This window comes from Bos indicus x Bos taurus, chromosome 11, assembly GCF_003369695.1.
Source record: "Bos indicus x Bos taurus breed Angus x Brahman F1 hybrid chromosome 11, Bos_hybrid_MaternalHap_v2.0, whole genome shotgun sequence".
In the NCBI taxonomy this organism is placed as follows: Eukaryota; Metazoa; Chordata; class Mammalia; order Artiodactyla; family Bovidae; genus Bos; species Bos indicus x Bos taurus.
Window position 1 is genome coordinate 41,294,429 of NC_040086.1, and position 27,276 is coordinate 41,321,704.

Sequence of the window (27,276 nt, forward strand, 5' to 3'; positions counted from 1 at the left end):
TAACTGAGTACATAACCAAACTATTAATTCAGATGCCTAAGGTGACATTTTTTATCCGGCTCAGCGTAGTATATTCCATATAGAGTAGAGCACAGCTCCTCATGGAAAAAATGATCCAGAAAAAGCTAGGTAACTTTATTAGGGTGATTAACCGCATCAACAATTTTTCTTCTCATTCGAAATCTCATTTTAATTTGGATTTCTGGGAATCGGGCCCATAGATTCCAAATGTCTCTAATATGCTCTCTATGGGTAGATTTTATTCCTTTTGCACGTCTTTGTACATATCTAGATAGAATTATGTGGCATCTAAGCACAAGAATAAGGACCTGGATTTCAAGATCATGGACAAGCAAAGCAAAAACCCCAGAAATAGGTTCTACCCCTGGATTGATGTCCAAGGGAGCCACTAAGCAGTGAAAGTTATCTGGTGTACCTTGGAGATTTGGATGGCCTTGCAGTTACTTCCAAGACTGGCAGCTCATGAATCCCTGAATTCTTACTGAAGGATCAAAGATGGATGGGTTACTAATCCAAGGCTGTCATGATTAAGAAAATATTCATAAGAGCCACCTTCCTGTATTCATTTCTTTCTTCTTTATTGACTGTGGAATGGGAAGTCCTTTGAGTTCAACAAGGGAGAAAAACAAAGTAATACAGTATTTTTCATTTCCATGATGCTTTATATAATGATTATGCAAAGTGTTTAATGAATGAGTAAATGTTCTTGACATTTTGTAGATAAGACATGTAAGAGATTTGGACAAAAATAACAGTATGAATCAAAATTCATCTGTGGTGCTCCAAACACCTGATTTTCTGCATGTAACCTAGTCTACTCAAATGCACTGGGAAAGTGACTGTCTTCTCTTGACATTATTCTTTGACATGTGTTCTGATCATCAGTACAGGTCAGATTGGTTCCTCCAGCCTGGGCAGCTTTCTTACCATCATGGATAATGGTCTAGTGGGACTGATGACACTTATCGCCATCTAAGAAATGAATGCTGCTGATATGCAGAGACTCTTTGACTAGGTAGTACACCTTGCAGACACTCGAGCAACTGAGGCTAAGGAAGACCTATCATCTCTGAATTATCTGATCAGACTTTTTATTTTTAACTGGTCTGTTAAGTGTTCATGTACATTTCTCTGTGTCCCTGTTAGAAATAAACTGTCCCTGTTAGAAATAAGTAAAAGACTCATTTTCACAAGTAACATATATTATCTAGGGGGGATAAATGTATTGATTTTGCCATAAAAATGAGCTCTGTAGATTTACAAGTGCCTGGCTAGCTAAATATAGAACTGTGATAAATTCAAGTTCACAACAATGGATTTAACCACATTATTATCCAAATAATCCACTTAACCATGTTTTAACCTCTCTGAAAATAGCTGGAAGAAGGATTGGAGGAGAGAGTGTTTTCAGGTGTTTTTGGATGATATTTTTGAATCATATCTCCCACTTGTCTAATTTTTAAACCTTGACCAAAAATGCCATGCTCATTTTATCTTTGAATCAAAGGGAACTTGGCAGATTTCCTAATGACAAACTCCATTCAGTGACTTAAAGCAGTGATTCATCACCCAGCATATAAATATCTCGATTCTTGGTGCTAGCTGCTTCACATGTGAAAGCCAGTCGGTGTTCTCTGGGGCCATTTTAGATTTGTTTCTCTCAAAGCAGTAGGAGACCAGGACCTAGGCATGGAATGAGGGAGGTGAAGTTCCATTACACACTGCGTGTGTCTGTGTGTGTGGGGGGGAGGGGGGCCGTGGGTGTGTGTGAGCAAATGCATGAGGCTGATGTAATGCTTGATTTAGCAGGATGGGATACCACTTTCTCCAACAGTTGCCTTTTATAAGCTTATCTGAAACCCTGACACAATTTTTGGAAGCTCATTAGACTTAAGAGTGATTGCAAATGAAAGAGGATGCATGGTTACTCACTGACATTCATGCCTGCTTTTTAAATCTTATGCTGTATTGTTGCAGACCTTGATTTCACACTCAGATGCTTAACCCCACATTAATATGTGTCTTCTTTCCCAAGATGAACACAGTTGCCTTTGCTATCTGGCATTATCATTCCCCGCCAACAAAATGGATTGCAGGAAATTCAGTGGTGAGTGGGGGCGGGGACACAGCAATGATGTCTCAAAATTTTAACCATGATTTGTCCATTTATTCTGTAATGCAATACATATATTTTTGAGAGCCTACTGTGGCAACCCAGTACCAGGCACCGTCGTGCAGATTCTTCTTGTGAGTTAGGTTCTTAAATAAAATGGCAGATGTTTTCATCTCCTAGGGTCATACCAGAAGTCTATTTCTTTTTATCTTTCCTTATTAAATTATGTTTACCTGAATACATCAGGTTCATTTCACCTAGGCAGGATGTCCCATTAAGCATGACAAGTAGAAGGTTGCAAGATTAATGCCCTTCTTGAGCTTGAATTAGTGTGTCAGCATCTTTCCAGATCTGGGACCAGAGTCTATAGGAAGTATTCCATAATGGACCTTAGCCTCTAACTGAACTGCTCTAATATTATTCCTATAACAAGACTACTTTTAAAGAGCCTCATTATTGGCTTCATTAGATATGTTACTTGCATCAGTGGCTGTAGTTATGCGTATAATATAGGAGAGGTTAACATAGCATATTTTTTATGTTTTCTATGGCATACAGCTTGAAGTAGCCAAAAGGTTTATGGCGATGTAATTGGTAGTTAGTGTGAAATTTGTAAGACAAATAGACGATATCTAGGGTAACCCCTCTAATCCTCTTCTTTCAGGTTTTTACAGCCACCAAAGGGCCTCATTAAAACAGCAGTCAGCACCTAGTGAAAAGATACAGTGCTTAGAGTGCCCAAAAGTGACAGAAAATCTGCATTTTGTAAATCTGACACCTTTGATCGATTATACAGTGTGAAGCCATTTCTTCTAAGCGTTATGATAATACTTCAGGTTCTCTTCTGAATCCAGCTTTGCTATATGTTCACTAGCTATAACAATGTGAAAAAGAGTCAACTGATAAAGCTTAGGAAATAAAGAGGAACCTTTTTCTACGGCACAAAGCTCTTTGCAAGCAAAAGGGCTGGAAAGCACCATTGGCATTTCCAAGGACCATGTAATCTTGGGGTACCGCTCCAATAAAAATGGGGATACCGCTTATGAATATGCCAGCGTTTGTGTATATGGAGGTGAAACAACCTGCAGGCTTCCAGGAAGGAAAAAGTATTAGTATTTTTCATCTATTTTTAGATTAATGTTTTACAATTATACCCAGGCTAAGACAATTAATGAAAACCTTACTCTTCATTTTACAAAGTGAAAGTGGAAGTTGCTCAGTAGATTCCGACTCTTTGCAACCCCATGGAGTACAGTCCATGGAATTCTTCAGGCCAGAATACTGGAGTGAGTAGCCTTTCCCTTCTCCAGGGGATCTTCCCAACCCAGAAATCGAACTGGGGTCTCCTGCATTGCAGGGGGATTCTTTACCAACTGAGCTATCAAGAAACCTTTGAAATTTGAGACTTCAGAATGAGGGGGTCAAATGAAATGATACAAATTTTGGAAAACTTATAATGTAGTTCTATGTGGCTGGCATGTGGAGCAGGCCTTATGAAAATGACACTGAGTTTCAGAAGCATTATTGCAGATATCCTAAACAAAGATTGTCTCCTTCCAAGCCCTCCATACCTTCTCCCATGCCAACAGAGGTGTTTGGGTTGGTCTCTTTTACTCAGACTCTAGACCCCAATGCCCCAATCAGGAAGATTTGTTTGGGTAACTGACAACAAAGATAGAAACTAAAATTAGAGGATCTGTAGAAGAAATATTCTTTTAAAATTCTGTTAAATGTAAATTTACATTTTCATCATAGCTAGAAGGGAGGAAGGTGTGGAACAGCACTTAAGTGTGATTATTCTCTATTTTTGAGAATAGAATATTTTGGGGAAGATTTGAGAACGTTTACTAATTATGAAAGGACCAAAATGGAAGGGTGACCTCTTCTGAGTCCTTTGTTCTGCCTAAGATTGAACATTGTCCTGTGTATATATTTCCATCAATTTCAGCAAAGGGAGAAAAGCCCATTTCCCACTCTCTCATTCTTTCCGTTTTTTTGATCAAATGATATTGAAGTAAAGTTTTTGTTTACAGAAACTTCCAAAAAACTAGCTAGACCATTTTGATCTGTATGATTTATGCATTTTGTGATGAGTATAAACTGCTTAATACAGTAGTAGAGTATCTTTATGAGAAGTTAAGAGTAGACACAATGATTGAAAAGCATCTTGCATCATTTATGGTTTGAGTACATAGCATGATAATAGAACATTATTTGTAAGAAGCTATCATTCAAATCTTATCTGACCATTGTCTGTATTTTAGAATTGTAAGTCTTCGAGGACAGATGGATAATCTGATTTAAACATGCCAAGGTAATTGCCCCTCTTTCCCCTTAAATGTGCATGGCTATAAATGCCTGCTGAAATTTCCTTTTCAGAGTTTTATGTATACTCATTTTGAATCAGTTTATTAAAAGGGCTAGATTTTTTCCCATTGTTGTAAAAGAAACCAGTTTTCATTTAAATGATTTCATTTAGGTATTTGCAGTTATTAATAATACAGTTTACAAAGGGAAACATTTTAATGACAGGAACCTTGGAACGAATCCTTGAGAATTTGGAATGGATATTACTTTCTCTTATAATAATCTGGAGCCAGTATCTACTTTTGTTGAATGCACCGATTTTTTTTTTTTTTTTGAGGGTCAGAGGTATTAAATTTTAGTCAGTTGCTAGAGGGAGTGGCAAGCCTCTTGGCTGAGAAATTTACTTGAAATTACACTTTGGGAGAAAAAAAAAGAGAAAATTGCCTCATCAGATCCATCTTTCAACCAACAAACCCTCCAACTCTCACTGTTCTTAATTGTTGACCCCTACCATCTGTGTCACGCAATGTGGCAGGAACTCTTTCTTCAAATAAAGATCCATGTTACCTCATCAGAATGTACTTGTTAAAAGTGATAATGGTTTACAATCGGTACTTAGCCATATGAAATACAATACCCTCTTTTAAAATGTGGAGGTTTGGGGCCTAAGTTAATACCTTGGTACATAAATCATTACATTATCTGAAAAATCACTTGATTCCAGGGGAGAATATCTGAAATGCTTTTGTTAGCTTCAGAGTTTGAAATGCAGAATTTATTTAATTTAGGAAAGGAAGTTATTGTGTGATGTCTGTTGCTAACTGTTGAGTGGCACTTAGCCTTTAAAAAGCTGCCCTTACATAGATAGTACCAACAGTAGAAAATGAATGGAAGGAAATTAAATACTTTCTCATCAAATAAATTTTTAAAAATCTGAAATATAGGAGGCATTAGATAAATGAGACGGGACTTACAAAAATCACCATCTTTTAGAGTGAATTCTCTTGGTGTCTATAGCTTGTCTTGCCCTAAAAAATGAACTTTAAGGGACATTGTGAACAGAATGTGTGGGTTTAAAATTCAGTGGATTATCTACATCTGTTAGGTGAGAATGAAACCATGCTGAAATAATGTATTCTTGTGTTTTAGAGCTATCACTGCCAAAGGCTACTGACTTGTAGCCTATCAACATCTGTGTTACTTCTTTGGATTTACTGATTCAATGTGTCTAAACATTTCATTTGCCTCTGGAATTTTTTAAAGTTGTTTTAAGCCTCTGTTGGATGTACTATTTCATTGAAAGATATTATTAGCAAATATTAGTTAAGGGATTATATGTACAATTAGCCCTAAATCACATTAACTGAATGTTGTGATTTGTATTATTGAAAGAACGTGACACTCTTGAAACGGTAAATAATGGAATAAAAATAAATAACAGTACCTGTATTTTGACAGTGATATTCCACCTCTGGTTTTCCCGTGCGCAAGCGTAAACACGCATACAGTCGCTAGCTCACACACACACACACACACACACAATCATTCAAATGCCTTTTCTTTCTCTGACAAAAATATTCATTAAAAACATTTCACTGTGCTGCCTTTTAATATAGCACAGGCATTCAACCTGCGCAGGAAGCTTCCTGGAACCGCACAAATACTGTGTAATTATCTGGTGGCTCCCTGCTGGCTGCTGCATATTCCAAGCACAAAGTGAGCAGTGCATTTCCAGAGCCTGACTCCTGTCTTCATTGTCCCTGCTTGGAATACGAAGCCTCACTTCATTATAGGAGACCTGATCAAACTTGATAGATTTAGCCATTATTCTTGACTGTGTCAACTTTCCACAGTTTTTTTTTTTTTTTCCCTTCCTTGGGCTCTTCTGTTTTACCACCCAGGGAATGCAGAATATTCTGAGTCTGGGTTCCTCTCTTTCTTGCCTATTCTCTTTCTTCCCTCCCTCCCTCTCTCTCTCTCTGGGCTCTCCCCATCCCCCCCTTCTCCATCCACCCCACTCCTTTCACCATCTCACCCCCTCTTTTCTCCCCTCTCCCACCCAAACAAACCAAGGATTCAACAAATAATGTTCCTTCCACATCATGTGATTCAAGGAAAATAAGGCTTGCAATTTTTCTCTCAATTGTCCTCTTTGGGTTTGATTTTTCAGTTACTATAAAAGAATTCTGCTGCGATGTTGACATACAAGGCAGAAACACTTTGAAAATCCTTTTTCTATTTCCTCTTAGTAGCACCGTAACTTTTGCTCTCTGATGTTGTGATGATGGTTGGGTGTTTTCTCTCTCTCTATTGTTTTTTTTTTTTTTGGGCTGTTTTATAACAACTTTCAAGGAGTACTTCAGAGTTCGCATTTTCAAGGATCATTCACATCACTGTATTGTATCGAATTTTATAAACGTCGCGGTGCATTTTCTTTGCAAAAGGCATCAGATCATTCTCTAGGCAAATACAGATGTTGGTACAACTGGTTTAGCATAACAGATTGCTTTGTAGTTTTTGAGAGTTGCTATGCAACAATAGAGAATAATATCATAGCTCCACCAAAATTTTAAAAGATCAAAAAATTAATGCACGCTGCAGCACCATAATTAGGATCACACGCTGATCCCTCAAACTGTCATGGAGCAAGTTAATCAATATGTCAGGTATTTGCTACTGACCTTACAATGCTTATAAGGTCAGTTTATCATTACTCTAGTTAATGAATATGTTTTGTGGTGAGATTTTATTCACTGAGTTTTTTTTTTTTTTTTGTACATACATATTTCCCTTTGATGGACCCCAAGCACTATTTTAAAGTAGAAAATAATGGTTCATGTTTAGGTCTGCTTATTAAGTGCAAATTATTAGCACAGTGAAAAGGAAGGATGTTGGAAAGTCCTGTCACTCTTCTCCCCAAACCCCTCCCATCCCCTTGGTTATGTTTATTTTTTGAAAGCAAACGCCAGGCTCCCCATAGAATGCCTTTCAACAAGTTTGCTCCCAGGATGCGTCTTGTAGAGTCTGGTTCTATGCCACAGAAATAAAGCAAGACGCTAGTATAGCTTGAATTTAATGTTATCCTCCTCAAATTAAAAATAAAATAATTATTTTTTTCAGAGTGGCATGTTCAGTCACACCAAAAGCTTCACAGCGTCTTAAAATGTAAATTGCCGTGAAGCAACACAAAGGAGAAAGGGAAGATTGTGAAGGCAATCGTACTGATCACTTAATTCAGTCGCTGCATATCCACTTGGCATAAGGTAATTAGAGTGCCACATTGCTGTAAAGACAGAAAGCTTAGGGTCCCATTCCGACTCACCCAGACGATAATACATGATTAGAAGTCAGTGACAGATCACAACTGCTGAATGACCCACCAAGGTCTTATCAAGGGCAAATCACATAATTAGCATGCACTTGGCTGGCAGAGGAGTGCAATGCTATTGTTCCCGCACAATCAAATTAGCCCCGCCAATGAGGTCAGTGTTCTGTGACCTTAACGACATTTCATGTTTTATCCCCACCCCCCGTCACACACACGCACACATGCACGCATGTGATCTGCACGCCTGCACCTGCACTTAAACCGCACCTGAGTTCTGTGGACACTAAAAACATGTTTCACAGACACAGTTTTGAAGTACACTCCATTGACTCTTCAGTTCGTCACGTATGGAATGAGGAATGAGGAATGCAGCTAATGTAGTCTGACCCAGGGGGACACATATGTAATGGAGCTACTTTGACATAAATTCAAGCATCTAGTGAGGCCCAGATCTCAAGTTATTTGCTCTTCATACATCTGCACCATCCCATGTGTACTAATGAAGTCTGAGCTCAAGCTCAGGTCTCCCTTTCCTTCTCGAAATCAAAAAAACCCAGGTGACATGTGCACCCTGCCTCCAGCCCGTTGACATTGCCCTCAAGGGTTGTCCATCTCTGTGACCCAGAACTTCTCTCAGAAAGGATGGTGTTTTGGAAATGGCTGAGGTTCCTTGTAGCTCCAGAGTATGCTTGCAGCCAAAGTCTCACCCCAACCATTGTCCACTGAGTTCAGTGGTTGCATGTCTGAAGCTTTCCTTGCTGGGCTGACATGATAGCCTGCAAAGTTAGCATCTTCTTTCCATTTTTAGCCCAGTGGAGATCCAGGCAGGACCCTTCAGGGAAACAACCTGAAGGCCTAGTGTGGAGACTGTTTTGTTTATCAGCCTTAAAGTCACTTTCTCATGTGTTCTCCACACTTGATCCCTTGTTCACTGCACACAGGGGTTGCTTGGTAGTCAGCAAAGAGCTGGAGTTTGTTGCCTCTGCCCTGTGACTTCTGTCATTCAGCTCTGCTCCCTCTGACCCAGGTATCACCATGGCCCAGACTCCTGGATCCCATTCTCCTAACACTGCTGCTGCTGCTAAGTCGCTTCAGTCGTGTCCGACTCTGTGCGACCCCATAGATGGCATCCCATCAGGCTCCCCCGTCCCTGGGATTCTCCAGGCAAGAACACTGGAGTGGGGTGCCATCGCCTTCTCCATCTCCTGAAACTGCTTGCTACCAAATTTTGTATTGATTCTTTTAAAGAAATTATTTACATCCTATCAAATTAAAACTGGGTTTTGAGTCCTTTAATGAGAAGAGCTTTAATGAGTCCTTCAATTTAAAAGCTCAATGACTTCATGTTTTTGTTCACCAAATCTTGCTCAAACATGACTCACATTTACTACTATTAAGATAAGGTTGAGGTTTCATGACTTTTCAAACACATGAGTGGCTCAGTGATAGAGAATCCACCTGCTAAGCAGGAAATGTAGGTTTAATTCCTGGGTCGGGAAGACCCCTTGGAGAAGGAAATAGCAACCCACTCCAGTATTCTTGCCTGGGGAATCCTATAGACAGAAAAGCCTAGTGGGTTACATTCCATGGGGTCGCAAAGAGTTCAATAGGACTTCGCGACTAAACTAACCCCACTAGTCCACATTGAGGGGCTAATGAGATGTCTAGAGAACACTAATTTGTGTAAGAGGAAAGAGGGACTCTGGCTTGAGGCTGGTGTTGTGGGGATGGATGCTACAGGAGAGGTGGAGAATCTTTGCTGCCTGGTACAGTCAAGAAGCGGTGGATGTGAATATCAGATGACTGGAGTCTAGTCCTGGCTTTGAACTTGGCCAAGGCTTTTTTCATTCTTGAATTCAATATCTTCGTCTGCAAAATGACTAGATGTGATAAGAAGCTCTCCCTGATCCTTCCTAGCTGTAGCAGTCTATGTTTCTAAAACCTGTGTGGAAGCTTTGCCCCAGTCCATTTGGTTATATGTCCTAATCAACTGGAATACTTAACATTCACACTGATGGATAGCAATGTTGCAGGTAGGGGACCAAGACCTTGGGCATGGGGACAAGACCACACACAGGGAGGAGAGGGGTACGAGTACATCTATTGTCTACAAGAGTTCCTCCCCCTGCACCAACGTTCCATGCATACACCTTCTATAATTAAACACTAAAGAAGGGGAGAAGCCAATGAGAGCACAACTGATTTATGGTTAAATAATACATTCCCAAAGTGTCAGTGAGAAGGCAAGTTCAGCTTTGAGCCAATTAAATAATTCCAGCTCCAGCTTAGACTCTTCTGTAATTGTTCTATTTTGTGATGCTTGCATTTTCATGGGCAGTGCATTTCTACCTCTGCACCATGCTACTGTTATCTTTCCAAACTTATTTTCTTGGGTAAATAAAGGATTTCACTTGACTTCCATTCTCTGGAGCTGAACTACATGGATATTTTAAGAGAAAGAGACTTAAATTAGAGGTTAGCTGTGCAGGATTGTCCCTAAGAATTCATTTCTAAAGTGTATTTCATTAATTACAAATGCCTTGGTCATTTGTACCAAACACGTGGATAAAACTTTTTTCCTGTATGGTGCAAAGATAATTTCTAAAGGTGTTGTTGATCATGCAAACACAGGGACATTTCAGTGAAAATTAAAATTGCCTGTCTATAGAACAGTGGCAGCATTCAGTGTGCCACGAAAGTTCCTGAAAACATTGTTTTTATAATGATTGTGATAAGCTGTTCCATCCTCCTGATATTTAGCCTTCATGGTAACTTCTTTTTGATGAAAATTATAGCAAATTATGCACAAAGGAGCAGTTTTTATACTTGTAATGAAAATATTAAAAAGGGACCCATTTCTACCAATTGTCTATCTAATAGCGATTTTACAGCATCTGTAAAATATAGGCACTGCATCTGACAGCACAGTGTCTGCGATAAGGGTGTGTGCCAGTTTGCATAAGGTATCTTCATATATATGCTCTTATATATATATATGCTTCATATATATGTATCACAGATAAATATAAATCATGGTGCCCAGTGTCTCAGGGGGACCCCGACCTTAGTCATCCAGGGCAAACCATGAAAGTTCCCTAACAAGCAGGATTAAAATTCACTCCTTTCAACCATCCCAGGCATTTATTCCTTCCTTTTCATTGAGCTACATTTGTCTGATTTAACAAGATAAGATTTGAGTGCTGATGCAGCCCGTTGTTAATGTAGCAGCCGCATCCACCATACCATCGACACTCGGCATCAGAGGAATGCATAAATCAGGTATTCAAAAAAAATTAGATATGCAGCACACCAGTTTTATAGTCCCAGCCTCAGAAATTGAAATGGCCCAGATTAATGTATTATATCTTACACACTGTCCGAGTGAATCAACTTTAATATATTGAACAGATTCGCAGAACAAGACTTTGTTATCTAAGGCGCACTCGGAAGAAGGAATTGACCTGAGGATTTGATTTGGTTCAGGTAGTTCATGTTGTACAGCAGCATTTGAATAGTTTCACATAAAAATAAAATTTGTATTAGAAATATTTCACATCATCATTTCTGGGCTCATCTGCACGGCAGCTTTGCAGAGGGCCAATATTATAGAAACAATGTCCGGCCAAGATATGATTTTAACCTTTGCTTCTGACATGGCAAAACAATATAATTGTAATTTTAATGCAAGCTGCTGTTTCTCGGCAAGGCAGCTTGTACAGGCTGACTTTAGTTTGGATTGCGACTGGAAATGAAATGCCCATTGAATTGCTCATACAATAGAAGCATCACAGTTTGTAGCATTCCATTCCCAAAGGCTCAGTCGGGGCTAAAGCTGTTCTGTGAAGAAGCTGCTTTTTTATACGGTTGGATTCCATTCCAGGGAAGGACCGGCTTGGAAGCATCATGGGCTTGTGAGGACGGTAGCTCTTTTCCTTGCCAGGTTGGGATAGCCATGGTGAGGAAACAATTTGGGGATTTGCAGGCAGAGATGATGTGGTCCTTCCCCCCTGAGTACCTGGAACCGGGGGAGGGAAGGATGGGGAAAGGAGCAAAACTTGAAGTCTGGGAGATATAGTTTGTATTTGGGGGTTCATGGCCAAGTGCTTCATTCTCCCATGACTTTCTCTTGTTCCACACTCTAGAGGGTCCTGTTTGTGTAATCTCAAGACCTACAAGATCGTGTTCTCTTTCCAGGGATGGAGCCTGAAATCCTGTCTTGTATTTCTCCACAATGTCAGCTGTGTGGTCCACAACCCTTCCCTGCCCTGCCCTGATATGGGGGCTTCCCTGGTGGCTCAGATGGTAAAGAATCTGCTTGCAGTGCAGGAGACCCTGTTTCGATCCTTGGGTTGGGAAAATCCCCTGGAGAAGGCAGTGGTTACCCACTCCAGTATTCTTGCCTGGAGAATTCCATGAACAGAGGAGCCTGGTAGGCTATGGTCCATGGGGTCACAAAGAGTCACCCACCCCAGAGATGAGATTCTACCTGTAGAATGCAGTTGATAGAACAAATGTTCTTAGTAACCATGATGATTTTTCTCATGGAACTCAGAAAATCTCTGTATTCCTAAAGTGTTTGGAATGAGAGAAACAGAGAAGAGGTACTAAATGTCAAGACAGCAAACAGATCCATAACAGGTCAAACACTAGTTCCTATTTCATGAAGATGTAAGGAAATCGAGAAGTTGCAAGGAAAAGCACACTTCTTTCTAGGATGGCACCCCAGCCCCTGCTGACATTTATACAAATTCCTTTGCCTATTTAATCCAGTTAGCCTTGCCTGTTTCCCATAGCTTTGATTTATTCTGTTCTTACAGATATCAGAGGTCCAAATAAGCTACCCAGATAGCAACAACTGAAAGACTTGTTTTGGTATATTCAGTCAGTTTCATGGTAGATGGCAAATGCCTGCTTTTCTTGGATGGGTGAAGCTAGACGTGAACATGTTTGACGTCAGAAATCTGGCTGTGTTTTCACCAGCCTGATTCTTTTTTTACCTGCCTAATTCTCCTTTACTCTCCAGATGTCAATATAGGCGTCTTTTGTAACTGGGAACCTAAACCTCAGCCCTCTTTTGGCAACTCCCTCCAATCCCCCAGCCGCACCCAGGACGGCTACCCTCCTGCAGGCTTAGCTAGCATCCTGGGTTTCTCTCTGTCACACATTTACCTGCTGTTTGTAACTGCTGATTTAAGTCTCTTTCTTCCAGGAGAACTCAAGCTCTTTAAAACAAATTTTTTTTTTCATAATTTTATTTTTCTCTTAGTACAGGAGAATTTTTCTGTGCCTGGCACAGGAAAGATTTTTGTTAAGTGTCAATGGAATTCACTTATTCAATCCATAAATATTTTTGAATGCCTACTAACGTTGTCTGCATTGTTCTAAGTCCCGGGGACATAGCAGTGAACACGGCAAAGTCCTTTCTCTCACACAGCTTACATTTTAAGATGGGAGAGAGACATCATCTAACAAATATTAAATGAGCCCATGAAATTGCCAGTATTTGACCACAGAAGATCTTTAAAAAAAAAATATATGGTCCAGCCTAATACTTGGTATGTCATGGGGAGATAATGAGCACTTCAGTGCAATAATGGTGTTTGACAACATCATCTGAGCCATGTTACCATCTGAAGGGCTCCTGCCTGAGCTTATTATACTTTCGGGTAAAAATTCTCCAAACAGTATAGCACAAAAATCGGGCGCCATTAGTCAGAGGGAATATAATTGTAGCTGTAATGATTATTGAAACAACAATCTCGTCCTGTTAACATGTTACGCTGCAGAGTTTACGTGGCATGTCCAGGCCTTGCTTCTGATCTCAGGGGTCTCAGCGTGTCCTCAGAGCCCTGGTAAGCCTGCACTGGCCAAACCCTTCTGTATCCCGGGATGGGTCTGGGACCCATAGTATTCTCACTGTTCCCTGGTTCTCTTTCCTCATAAGCTCTGGTCCTGCATCAAGTTTCCAGTAAGTTACTGCCACCATGCTGGGGGCCAGTAAGGCAATGAAATGAGACCAGCCATATTTGGTCACCCTCCTCTGGCCCGAGCTGAGGAGTGCCAGAGACTACAACTGTATTGCAAGTGGTCAATGGGTCCCTTTCCCTCACTGATGCTTGCCCTCCTCAAAGGCGCTGTTGGGGCCCGACCTATGTGGGTGGAGCAGCCGTCAGAGGCGCTCAGGACACTGAGGGGACACGCTTTCCTCCTGCAGGCACATTCGGAGCCAGATCCCTCACAGTGGGTTCCCCTTATGCCATCCAGCTTTGACGGTGCGCATCCTCTGAGCTGGTGTGGGAAAGTGTCGCAAAAAGTGCTAACATTTCTACTAGTTTGGATCATTAATTTTCTCAACAGATTACTAAATCAAATGACTTAAAAAAAAAAGCTCTCCTACGCTGCCATTTCTAAAGTTTATTTTAAATGTTGTGTGCCCTGATTTTTTTTCTTCCTTTGCACTTTGTTTATTTTTTCCAGATTAAGCTTCATAGCTCTTTCATATGATAAATATTTTGTGTAAAAAATTGTATAGCTAACAGTGCTGCTTGGTAGCTTTTCTGGAATTAGAAAGGGCTGTTTAAAAAATAAAACAAACAAACGAGGAAAAGCAAAGCAAAGAGAAGCTTTTGCACAGGGTGAGTAAGATGCCTTTTTATTCCTCTAAGACGCTGGGGTTGACGAATGGACTTTGATCACTGATCTACTTGAGCTGACTAAAGGCCAAGGGCATGAGTCTTCTTTGGACCATTTCTAGAGGAGCTAATACAAGTGTGTTGGGTAGTCTAGAAGGGAATTTGTGGAAAAATTATCCCACATACCACTTACTAAGCACAGACTTTGTGCAGATCATTATGGGGAATATTCTTCCCATTTTACATCTAGGCAAACTGAGGTCTGGAGGGTTCACTGCGTGTACAAGTTTACATATCAATCAAGTATGGCAGGACCAGGGTTCAAATCCAAGTCCCCACCTCCAAAAACCTGTGCCCTCTCCACTCTTCCTCAGCTTCTGATAGGGCAGAGTTCTCAAGATAGTTAGATGGATCTCAACTGTTCTGCATTTGTCAGCAGGAGACATTCATATTAAAATTGAATTCCATTGTGTGTTTTCCCCCGGCTAGTTTAGGAAATTCTTGGCATCATTTCCCTTCTGCCTTTTGTTTGTTTGTTTGTGTTCGAGTTTTTGGCCTTCTTTCCGGAGGACTTGAACCTTTCCAAGACCTCTTCTCCTTGGTTCCCAAGTACCCTGACATCAGGACATGTTTCACAGTAAAGCGGACGATGGGGGAGAGATTTTTTCCCTGTGACACCTCTTCCTATTCTTGTCCTGACAGACAACTACAACTTGGATATCCACAATAACTTCCAGCGTACCTGTGTCATTCTTTTAAGATAAAAATGAAGCAGCTTCAACCTCCATTATTTAGGTTTCCCCAAGCTTTCTGGGAATGTGGAGAGAGAATAGGAAATGCTATGTTCTTCCAGCACCCTGACTCAAAATTCTCCCTTTCTCTGAACTGTCTCCACAAAGCTCAGCTGCACTCCTGAGCATTGTCTTCATTTCCTCAAGCACCACAAAAAAATGAGTTTTTATACATAGTATGTATTTATTGACAGTTTCTAACAGTGAAAAAGGATTCCAGAACAGGACAGAAAACAACTCTAAATTGACTGTGTGACATCTCTGCTCCTCTGAGTCTTAAATGTGGTCACTGCAGGGCCTATCCAGCTGGCCATGTTCTCCCCTAGGGCTCAGTCTCCGGTCATTGCACTTGCTCTTTCTACTGTAATCTTGAATGCCTCTGCTCGCCCCACAGATTTCCAGCCTTCTCCCACCCTCATCTTCCTAGTCCACTGAATAAAACTGAAAATTCCTGTGAAGATAGCTTGCCTAACAGTTGAATGCTATGTTTTCCCAAGATACAGTTTGATCAAGTTTCTACTTTTGCATAACCAAAAAGGCCCACCAGCTGTCTTAAAGAGCCCTCTCCCACTGAGAGGATTTCAGGAACTTTCTTAGAAAGACTCCATCATTCTTTTTTTGTAAAGGGCATTTTGCCTGTTGTACTAAGATTTTTTGCCCACCGGTCTGATCTGGGCTTGATCATACTTCAGAGTTAAGCCAATAGCCTGTCCTTTCCTGTCTCTGCTCTCTGCACACACTCAGTTGGTGTTTTCCTGACTTGAAAAGCAGGTTGGGGGATCCTTGAAATCTTTACCCGCCGGGGAACTGAGAGCTAGTCTTCGAATCTAGGTGTTGGTCCTCTTTTGCTTTTCTTCAGTCTCAACTATCATGCAATTCCAATGCCATGTGGACATAGCCAAAGTCCTTTCTTTTCATCCAGAACCTGACTTGGTTTGGTTGTAATTCACATGTAAATAGGCCATCCACAGTGCCTGAACTCATCAAAAGACAACTATAATATGAAGAATATGAAGCCTATGTGTAGTAATAGTAACTATGGTAAAGAATCTGCGTGCAGTGCAGGAGACCCAGGTTCAATCCCTGGATTGGGAAGTATTCTTATCTGGAGAATCCCATGAACAGAAGAGCCTGGTGGGCTACAGTCCATGGGGTCGAAAAAGCCAGACACGACTGAGTGACTTTCACTTTTCACCACATATTATTTTCTATGTGCAAGGTACCATGTCAACAGAACTTCTATCATTTAAGCTTTATCAAGTATTGTGCAGTGGAGAATGTTAGCCCATTTTACAGGTGGAAAAAAACCAAGACCTTGAGAATTTCGTGACTTGCACAAAGTCACAGAAGCAAGAGGAAAGGTTAGAACTTGAGTCTTTTTGTCTCCAGCGTACAAGTTCACGAACATCTGATTGTGTCACCTCTCTACACAGGTGATACAAAATGTAGCCTGATACAAATACAGGATTTACTCATAATCTGAGCCCATGGGTTCCATGGCTTTAGGTCAATAATGAACAAATCCTAAAATCCATTAAAGCTAATTAAAGGAAAAGGAAGGTGCCACCAATTCAAGCATTTTCTCTGACCAGAGATAAACTTATCTTTGATTTAGTTATTTACATACCTAGGCAACTTCTTAAAGTCACTTAAAAATCTAGTCTTATCAGAACATCTTATAACAATCCATTGCTTATCATCTGACTTCCTTGGTGGCTCAGATGGTAAAGTGTCTGTCTACAATGTGGGAGACCTGGCTTCGATCCCTGGGTCGGGAAGATCCCCTAGAGAAGGAAATGGCAATCAACTCTTTGTCTTCTGGCAAATTTTTTTTTTTTTTTTTTTTTTACAGCAGGTCATATCTTGGAGATCATCAAGTGAGTCAGTTTCTCTAAAATGTACCCAGTCAAGCATTTGGATAATGTCTAGAGCAACTAGTGGTGGGAGTTTAGAGTTGATTTTATGATGCTTCTAAAGGAGGATGTTTGCACTGTGATTCAGAACTCTCTTTGTGGCTTAACTTACATACACAGAATGCTTGAAGTGTCCTTACCTGAACACCATGGTTCTCTTCTGTGCCTCCTTTAAAAATGATGTTCTGCTGCTGTGAAGCCAGATGAATCATCAGTGGTTGGTACTGGAGAACCACACTTAAAAGAGAGCAAGCTGCTTTTAGGTTCCCCAAGGGCCTCCTGCTCCTAGGTCTGCAATCACTGTGGAATTGCACAGTAGCCCTTGGAGAGTCCCTTTTTGCTAAATATCTCTACAAGACAGGATACAGGGATCTGAAACTAAGAAACTCTTGACAACATCCTAAGAGCTAATCTAAACACTATCTAAAAATGAAAACTCAATCAAATCATCCAGAATTTTTAGCATTCATCATCTAGGTATTTTCAACCTTAGTATCAACCAAAGGAACCCATAGTATGTTCTTGGTCAAAGACCCTGCCCAAAAGGGGTGAAGTGACCTAGATGTTCTGAAGAATTTTTTAGTTTAATCGTAGATAATGAAAAGATTATCTAAACTTGGGATTTAGTGGTGAAAAAGATATTGGAAATGATCCAGTTTACCGGGTGAGTGGCCATGAGGATATGATTTAGCCCATCTTGGTCACATTGCTAATCCCCAAAGCAGCAGTAAAACAAAGTTCTCTTGCTTCTGGTTGAATCTTCTTGTAGTCATCTCGTTCTGTGGATTTCCTTTCTTGAGGGCAAGAGAAAGTGGTGACTAGACTATTCTACCTTCGACACTGGTTATGCAAGGCTGTTTCCACACGTGACATGCCTGCTTTGGGTGGATTTTCCACACATGTTGTTATGGCATCATCACCATCAGCAAACCTGTGCGGTGACTATACTGTATGTGCAAAGCCCCTAAGTCCAAGAAAGGATGGAAAGAGAGGTGAGATACCAGCTTACGCTTTGCTTTGTGGTTGTACCACTAAAAAATAATCATTTATGCACATCTAGAATTTCAGAGAACATAAAGAAGCCTAAAGAAAATCAAGTCTTGAGTCAAATCCATTTTAATGTGTTCAGCCTTCCCTGTAAACCAACTTTTTCATGAAAACATGTATGTAAAGGGATTTTGAAAATATTTAAGAAATGCAGATAGCTATGCTTTCTTAATGTAGTTAAGGGAAATCAATCCATGTGAATGAGAGGAGGAGGTGGGTATTCAGTGGCTACACCTGCGAGCCTGGGTCACAGTAAGGTGAATTTCATAGGATAAATTCAGATTTTTGAAGCTATTGGCATAGAGTCATGATTGAAGTACTGTATGCATTGTGAAGAAGGTAGGAAAGACCAACAAATAATAGCATAGCAACAAGCTCACAAAAAGAAGACAAGGCTAATTTTATTAATTTGGTGGGTTTTGCTTTTAAGGAAGCCCTGAAGGGCTCATATATTAGAAATTTTATTCCCAAGGAAGCCCTCATAAGCTAAAAACAAATGTGCATTTTCTTCTCGAATGAGACAAAATTAATTGGGTATTTGTTACTATCTCAAAATTCTGGCTTTTATGACATGCCATTCATTTTGAAAAAAATAATGAAAGCATTTCAGACTTGCCCCCTGCCATGCAGAGAGTTAGTGATCTCGTACCTCGTTGAGTCCCCCAGACCGCTGGTCTTCAGATTTTCTCTTTCTTGAGAAGAACGCCTCCACCCACTGGCTCTCCCACCAGCAATGCTGCTTCCACCACACACCAGCACAAAGCACAGATTGCTGCCCAGCTCCTTGGAGAGGGGCCAGTGCATTTGTCAGGAATTGAAAAGTTTTGGAGCCAGTTTGAGGACTTTCTGGTACACAAAGCGTTGGCTGGAAATGTGGTAAGTATTAAATGGGATGTTAATTTTCATGAATATTTTCCCCATGGTTGTAGCTTGTGGTCATTGAGCAATTTAGCAATCACCATGTGGTCTGTTGGACACACAGCCTGGGTGAAGTTCAAGAAATTAGCAGCCAGTCAGTGGGGAGAGGGCCAGAGCTCATTTGTATTTTCACATTCTTTCTTTTTTTTTTTTCTTCCTACTCCATCGCAGGGGATGGTGGTTTCTTTATTAAAACTTTAGGTGCAACATAAGATCTGTGTATACCTCCTATATTGATGCTTCTTCCCATTTCCAGGCATTTCTTTTAGCCTGTGTTTCTCAGACTTGTATTCTGCCTCTAAAATCTATGATTTCGTGATTCTTGGCCTGTTCATTCGTTGCCTCATCACATAGGCTATGTTGCATCATTTGCTTCAAGGACTCTGTGTATAAGTGCAGGAGAGTCCCAAATTCATTATTTTCTTCTAAATGAAGGGGGTTTGTTAGAGTTATAGGAGTCAGCAACCACAGAGGAAGTGTTTGATGGCAAAACGTGGCCCATTATTTGACAGGAATACCAGCTTCCTTTTTATGGTACCCTTCTGATATCATGGGGTTCTTTTTAATTAATTTATTTATTTACTTATGTTTGACTGCACTGGGTCTTTGTTGCTACACGTGGGTTTTTCTCTATTTGCAGTAGAGGGGGCTACTCTTCTTTGCGGTGTGCGGACTTCTCATTGTGGTGGTTTCTCTTATTGTATAGCATGGACTCTAGAGCACGGGCTCAGTGGTTGTGGTACATGGGCTTAGATGCCTCATGGCATGTGGGATCTTCCCGGACCAGGGGTCGAACTTGTGTCCCCTGCATTGATGGGTGGATTCTCAATCACTGGACCACCAGGGAAGTCCCACATCATATGATCTTTATTACTCTTATGATACCTTGTGAGGTATGTGAGTCTGGAACTCTCCCAGTCCCTTCTTTATAGGCTCCTACAGTTCCTAGAGGTGAAACTGGGCTGCCCAGGACCCACGGATAGGACTGGAAGACAGGTCCCCTGCCACCAACCCTATTCTCCTTCCTCCGTGTCAGCTCTTCCCCAACTTTGATGCCCAAGTTGTCTCAGGAGGGATTTTTTTTATTAATAACTAAATTAGCAAAGTCTGCCCATATCTTATCTTTCTGTATTTCTATAAATGATACCAAGTCAGATTTCTATTCTGGTTCACTTATATCCCAGTATACTTCCTTGAACAGAAGAAAATGGGTAGTGATATTACACGGGTACTACAAGTTGTGATGACACCTGAGCCTCAGAGTCTCTCATGGGTACGACCAGGGGAATGGGTGTAGCTGGCAAATGGTGTGGGAGATTTTGTTGATGTGAATTGAGAGCCCTCTACTGTATAACCTACTGCTGTCTGCTGTATTAAGAGGAGCTATTTGACAGAGTCATTTTAAAGTCCCTTGGTATTTCAGTGCCACCCATGATAGAGCCAAGAAATCAGACTTTTGTATATTTTAATTTCGGGTTCAAGGAAAGGAAGCTCTGATGTCTGATATTGCCTTCTAAATTGCCTTCTAAAAAAACTGCTCAATCAACCTGAAACAAGTCTCCAAAAGTTCACTAATAAAAATCATGCCATTTGTTTTTCTAGCACAGGGATTATTTCACATATAATTAGTAATATATAATAAAGCATTATGTGTATATATATTTTTATAAATGCATTGTGCATTATGTGTATTCTCAAGAATACATATTCATATGACTTGGAAAAGACCCTGATGCTGGGAAAGATTGAAGGCAGAAGGAGAATCGGGTGGCAGAGGATGAGATGGTTGGATGGCATCACTGACTCGATAGACATGAGTTTGAGCAAGTTCCAGGAATTGGTGATGGACAGGAAAGCCTGGCGTGTTGCAGTCCATGGGGTCGCAAAGAGTTGGACATGACTGAGCAAGTGAACTGAACTGATGTATTTATAGAATGTATGAGCCATACCATTTCAAATTCAGTATTGTCAGAACAATAAATTCTTCTACATATATGAAATTTTGGTTCCAAACACATTTTTAATATTTTAAATAGTTTCATGGACTTTCCTATGAAATGTGTTACATACTTCCCTTCCAAGAAGTAAAGAGAAAGCTGAAACTCAGTTATTTTTGGATGGTGCAGGCCAATATTATCAGCAGAATTTATTAGTTCTGTTCTCTTAGAGAACTCTCTCCCCTCAGGTATGGTGGCCCTGGAGATTATTTGAGACATTTTATCTATAATATTTTCATGTCTGTGCTCTTATCAGGATAACTACTCTAGTTTTTAGAAGTTTTGGCCTCATAGTCTCTAACATCCTTGTCATTTGCTTCTTATCTACCTTGAGCTACAACATGCAATATAAATATTACATCGAAAATAAGAGTTGATAGGCTCTGAGTGATTCAAGTAAATATAAATTATGAGGGCTTTATTGTGTGGAATAAGAACTGAGTTGCTGATCACAGGAGGAGCCCTTTTCTCTGCTTTCTCTTCAGTCTCCCGGCAGGATATAAAAAGTGGAGGTTGCCTAATAGGTGAAGTGTTATTCTCCATTAAAAAGCAACAAGGTGCATATGAACGCTTTAAACCTTACCGGGATTAGCAGTGTTTAGTTTGGGCTGACCAAAGGATAAGCATGGAGTGCTTCCGGCTGTGCATGAGAGGAGTGTGTTTATTTGTGTTTCGTCAAGGATGAACCCGTGAGCGCGCCACAAAAGGACAGTGCCTCTTTCACAGCGACTCTGGCTTCTGTTCCTGCGAGCTTTGCAGTGTTCCTCCGTAAAGCAGCATGAAAGAGTTGATTTTCATTTTATGTTGTGCTTGTGAGTCATTAGCATGATGTTCTAACACTTGTAAATGAATACAGCTCTTGCCTAATCTGTCATTTTAATGCCTTATAGATTTTATTTCACTGGATGTTGTACCAGATTCTCCATAATAATAATCAACTGCTTTGTTGTTCTCTTGCAGAAATTAAATTTCTGCAGTGGGTGTGCAACTAATAAAAAATGTTGCTTGAGGAAACGAAAAATAAATATGATGAATCATAAAAGTTGGGTGTGGGGGGGTGGTGTGGAGGGGAAGTTGCTCGTCAACAGGAGACAATTATGGAACCAGTGGTGACTGTGTCTGATTTTCATATTGTCAACAGCTTAATAACCCTCACAGAGTCCTTAGCCACAGTGCTTATGTCTTTCAGCGTTAACCTCATGGACTGGGTGTTTTCCACAGTTTCATTTGGAAGCATTAAAATAAAAGGTGAGGGAGTAAAATAACTGTTCTCTTTGCTGTACACCCAAGACAAGTCTGCTCAGGGTTGCCATTTAGCCACTCTCACATACCTTTTATCTTTTCCCCTGTCACCAGCTTTCTAGAAGAGCAGCATTAAAGGCAGCTGTGTGGGACTCGGAGTATCAGCAAAGACTGTAAAGTGGAAAATAAACAGTGTGTCTATCACCAAGCTACAAGAACATAGCACTCATAGCAGGGAAATGACAGTCAGTGGCAAGCAACTAATTGGTCACCAGCTTTGGCGGAAATGTATTCTTCCAGACCTCTGTCATTTCCTATGTTCTTTACTGAAAAGACTGCCAGGTTGAAGTGTTGGCTTGAATCCCTCCAAAAGAAAGAAAATGAAGAGTTAAGGCAGCCAGGCTGGGCAGGCGCTTTGAAGACTGAGTAATTGGAGGCATCCACTGCTGGAAAAACAGTTGGCTCCCTGCAAAATAATTAATTCACCCCCTTGCGCACAGGTATTGTGTGGGTCCAACACCAGTAAGGTGATGAATGTTGTTTTTCACACAGTTTCTGCCTGAGAATCCAGGCCCAAGTACATTGCTAGTAGTGGCCGAATTTTCTTAAACAACTTCCTTTATTCACCCCCTCCAACACACACATACATTTGTCCCTCTTATTTATAATTCCTCCCAGAAAGGTTATAGGTTGATGAACTACAGAAGAGCAATTGGAGCCACGTGTGTCTAAGGAGAGAAGAAGGGGGCTGGGGTCTAAAACATAAACACTTAACTAAGGCAGAGAGAGCCAAATGTGAGGTGACTGACATTTATAATGCTAGACTCAGAACTGAAGTGTAATATTAAATTTGAATATATTAAAATGAAGGATCTTGAAGTGTAATTGAATATCCTCGAGTGTGTGGACCTCCATCCCAAACTGGACACCTTGTGTGGGGAAACAAAGGGATAAGGAAGACCTCCTTACCCAAGCCAGCACACTGCTTATGAAGTGTATCAGTATATCCACATACGGTGTTCCAGTTCAGTATGGCTTGGTTGTGATGCCTTAGTGTGATGCCTTCGTGTGCCCTGAGATGTTGAATTCAAAAAGCAAGATGATGCCATCATAGAACTATCTGGTTGGTTGTCTTAACCCACAGGAGAACCTAGTCCAAGCATTGTAATATTGTTTACAAGCATATAGGTTAATACCTTTATAGATTTAAGCACCAAGTCCTGTTAAGCCTTGCAGCGATGGATTTTAGAGGGTTCACAAGCCCTCTGGAATTGTACCCTTTATTTTGCATGGCTGTCTGTGCACATTAGGGGTGCTAGAGAAGATGAGCACTTTCCTCAGATCCTCAAAGAGGTGCAAGACCAGAAAAAAAGCTGAAACCTACATAATCATGTAATCAGAAGGAAACAAATGAATAATAATAAATTTATGGAAATCTAGCTGTTTGTGAAAGTCAGTTCTAAGCTGGAAGGGATTGGCAAAAAGCAGTTTTGAAGAATTGTTTGCTTTTATAACTTGCTTTTAATCAGAGTAAGAATCATCTTAGAATTTGAAATGGCATCCCTTTATATTCCTGTGACTTTCTTTCCATCTTTGTAATAAACACGTAACCTAAAAGGTACCCTGACTTTGTCATTGCTTTATATTATATAGTACTCTATATGTGGGCTTCCCTGGTGACTCAGTGGTAACGAATCTCCCTGCCAAGGCAGGAGATGCAGGAGACACAGGTTTGATCCCTGGGTGGGGAAGATCCCCTGGAGGAGGAAATGGTAACCCACTCCAGTGGTAACCCAGTCCTTGATCGGGAAATCCCATGGACAGAGGACCCTGATGGGTGACTGCCCATGGGGTTGCAAAGAGTCGGATGCAACTGAACACAGCACCCTATGTGTACCATAGTTCCAATTTATTTATTTGTTTGCCTCCTCTGCTTTTTCTGAAGCAGTAACATGTGGTCTGCCTAAAGATGTGCATTGAATAATACTTGTGGTTACTATGAGAACGTACCTCTTTGATGACAGGAACAGAACTGATCCAGAACCTCAAATGCTACAATGGTGATCCAGTGTAGTCTGTGACAGTCTGTGCTTTTCACAGGCTGCTTCTAGCCTGAGTTAGCCTGGCCCTGTTAATGAAGCAGGTTCTTTCCTAGTAGAGTTAGAATCCTCTGATGGGCAAATTAGGTGCAAGGACTGCATGATGGCTTACTAGACTTTCCTTAGAAATAGATGCGCGGCGGCTTGAGATTCTCTCAGTCAGTCTTCTTTTCCTTGTATCTCTCCTTCACTTGTGGTCACTATATCATGTCTTGAAGGCTCCACTGTCTCTCCAGCCTCTCTCTCCATTTTCTTTCACAGATGTTTCCTCTAATAAATTTCTTACACATTGAATCCCATCTTGGCATCTGTTTCTTGGAGGATCTGGACTAATGTAATGATAAAATTCACATTTTTTTTCATACTCCACTGTATGCCAAGCAATGTGCTCCCATGTTGTCTCATTTAATCCTCTCAAATCTGGACCCATAAGAATTACATTTATTTTAAAGAGGAAAAGCAGACAATCAGAGAGGTATTATGACCCAATATTACACAGTCAGTAGATTGCTGAGTTACTATTTGAGGAAGGTTTTGTTCTACTCCAGAGCCCATGGTCTCTATCACTCAACTGTAGCCTTTTAGAAGCAATCACAGTTTCCTCCAAATCATATTAATACCAGTCACTACATTTGATTTCTTCTTGAATGTGACTGGGGTTTCCCTGGTGGCTCAGACGGTTAAGAATCTGCCTACAATACGGATACCTGGGTTTGATCCTTGGGTCGGGAAGATCTCCTAGAGAAGGAAATGGCAACCCACTCTAGTGTTCTTGCCTGGGAAATCCCGTGGACAGAGGAGCCTTGAGGGCTATAGTACATGGAGTCACAAAGAGACATGACTGAGCAGCAAGTTTCACTCTTTTGAATGTGGCTGTGTTTGGAAAAGGAGAGGATTAGTATATAGTCTTTAGTCTATATAGTATATAGTATACTGGCTTAGTGACAGAAGAGATGGTGACATGAAATCCCTGTTTTCACTGTGGGGAAGTGAAAATAAAAGTCTCTCAGTCGTGTCCAACTCTCTGAGACCCCCCATGAAATTCCTCAGGCCACAATACTGGAGTGGGTAGCCTTTCCCTTCTCCAGGGGATCTTCCCAACCCAGGAATCGAACCAGAGTCTCCTGCATTCCAGGACTCTTTACCAACTGAATTTTCAGGGAGGACTTTGTAATTGATTGATGTACAGAGGATTTGGGTTACTTTTTTGAAGCTTACACCTAGAAGTGCCTCTCAGTTAATCCTGCCCATGTATCCACTCACCTCCCTACTCCCAGATGCTGGGAACAAGAGCACCCACTGGCAGAGTGGAAGCTGGCTTCTGTATTCCTCCTTCCCGTGTGTGTCTTTCCCTGTTATCAGGGAGGTCATGGGGTCAGAGCTGGTGGGTTTGTTGTTGTTATTGTTGTTGTTTTAGAAAATGAGAAAAATAAATGTTCCTCTTTCAAGGTTTCTGTCTGATAGTGTTTGCTAGACAAAGTAGAATTTTCGCAGCACAAGCCCTTAGCTCAAGAGCTCCACTCAGTCAGCAGTTATTTTATGTGCTTTTTATCCAGGCTTTCTTGTTAAAATAAAAAAAAAAAGAAAAAGAAAAATTTATCCACTCAAAGTGAGCTTTTTGCTAAACTTGTGTCTTTCCCTTGTTTGTCATGTTAATTACATTCCAAATAACCCTCTTTCAGAGAATTCTGCAATCAAACTCTAAAGCCCCATCAGATGTACATTGGTTTTTAAAGTGGACTGGTTTTTCATGTAATAATGACTTTAGTATTATATGTATCGCTAAATAAGTGCAGATTCTGCCCCTTACGGTACCTGCTCCTTCTTATACCTTGTGACCTACTGTAGCAAGATATTTAATCTCTCATTCCTATTTCCTTACCTTTAAGATAGAGATAATAATAGGATCATTTTTGGTGTGTTATTATATAGAGTGTACTATGTGCCAGACATTCAATCCATATTGCGTTTATTAAGTCAATAAGCAGATATTGCTCAGTAATTTGGGGTAGTACAGTTTCACAGTTCTATCATCAATAGTTACATTCAGCAAGCTATACAAAGGAAAAGACTTTATCTGATGGCTCTCTGACTGGACAGTATCTGTGCGTTCAGACTGTTTGGGGAAGCAGTTTTCTCCAGGAATGGCAGATTCTATGAAATTGCAACTCATTGAACATAGTAAGTGTGCAGTGAATGTCACACAAGTTTAATGATATTAAGGGAAAGAGGGAACGTGCCATATAACAGGCTTGGTCCTCTAAGGTAAGAGAGAAAGCTAAAGCCTCCATCAGTAAGAGGTCATTCCTTCAACTTATTTCATAGAGGACTTATATTCAAGAGTTATGCAGGTTCTCTTCAGTATTATTAGTGAGTAAGGAGGTTCCATGTTACAAAACACTTGAAAGTTAAACTAATGAATAAATCAGTAAAATTAATTTGTTGCAGAAGTAGGGTAGTGATGACTTATTCTCTCACTATGCAGAAAATTCCCTGCTTGTCCAAAGTGAGACTATACTCACCTTTTGGTTCAGTCCACTTGTTCATAAACTCCAGCAAACAAAACAATACCAAATGGCTTACCAAGCATACCAAGGTGTTCCAAATGACTTTAAAAGTGCCATGATAATGGCTCAAATTTTTGCAGGATAAATGTATTTGATGGTATGTCAACCATGGTTACAGATTGATTGAAAAAGCTTATTAGTTTAAGAAGGGATAAGCCAAAGAATCCTGCTTGACTTAAATAAAGAATTAAACTCATTTTGGAGAGACAGGGTTATATGTGATTCCTAATTGAATGGTTTCATCTTGATCCTAGAGGAATCTAGAAGTCCAGTGGAGTCCAATGTTAGATTTATCTGCAAT

General features: G+C 40.5%; 1 long non-coding RNA gene across 7 annotated transcripts in view; it reads left to right on the top strand.

Annotated features, from left to right (window-relative positions):
- The window catches only part of LOC113901227, a 688,350-nt gene that overhangs the window by 508,221 nt on the left and 152,853 nt on the right, over positions 1-27,276 (top strand). The window lies entirely within an intron of this gene.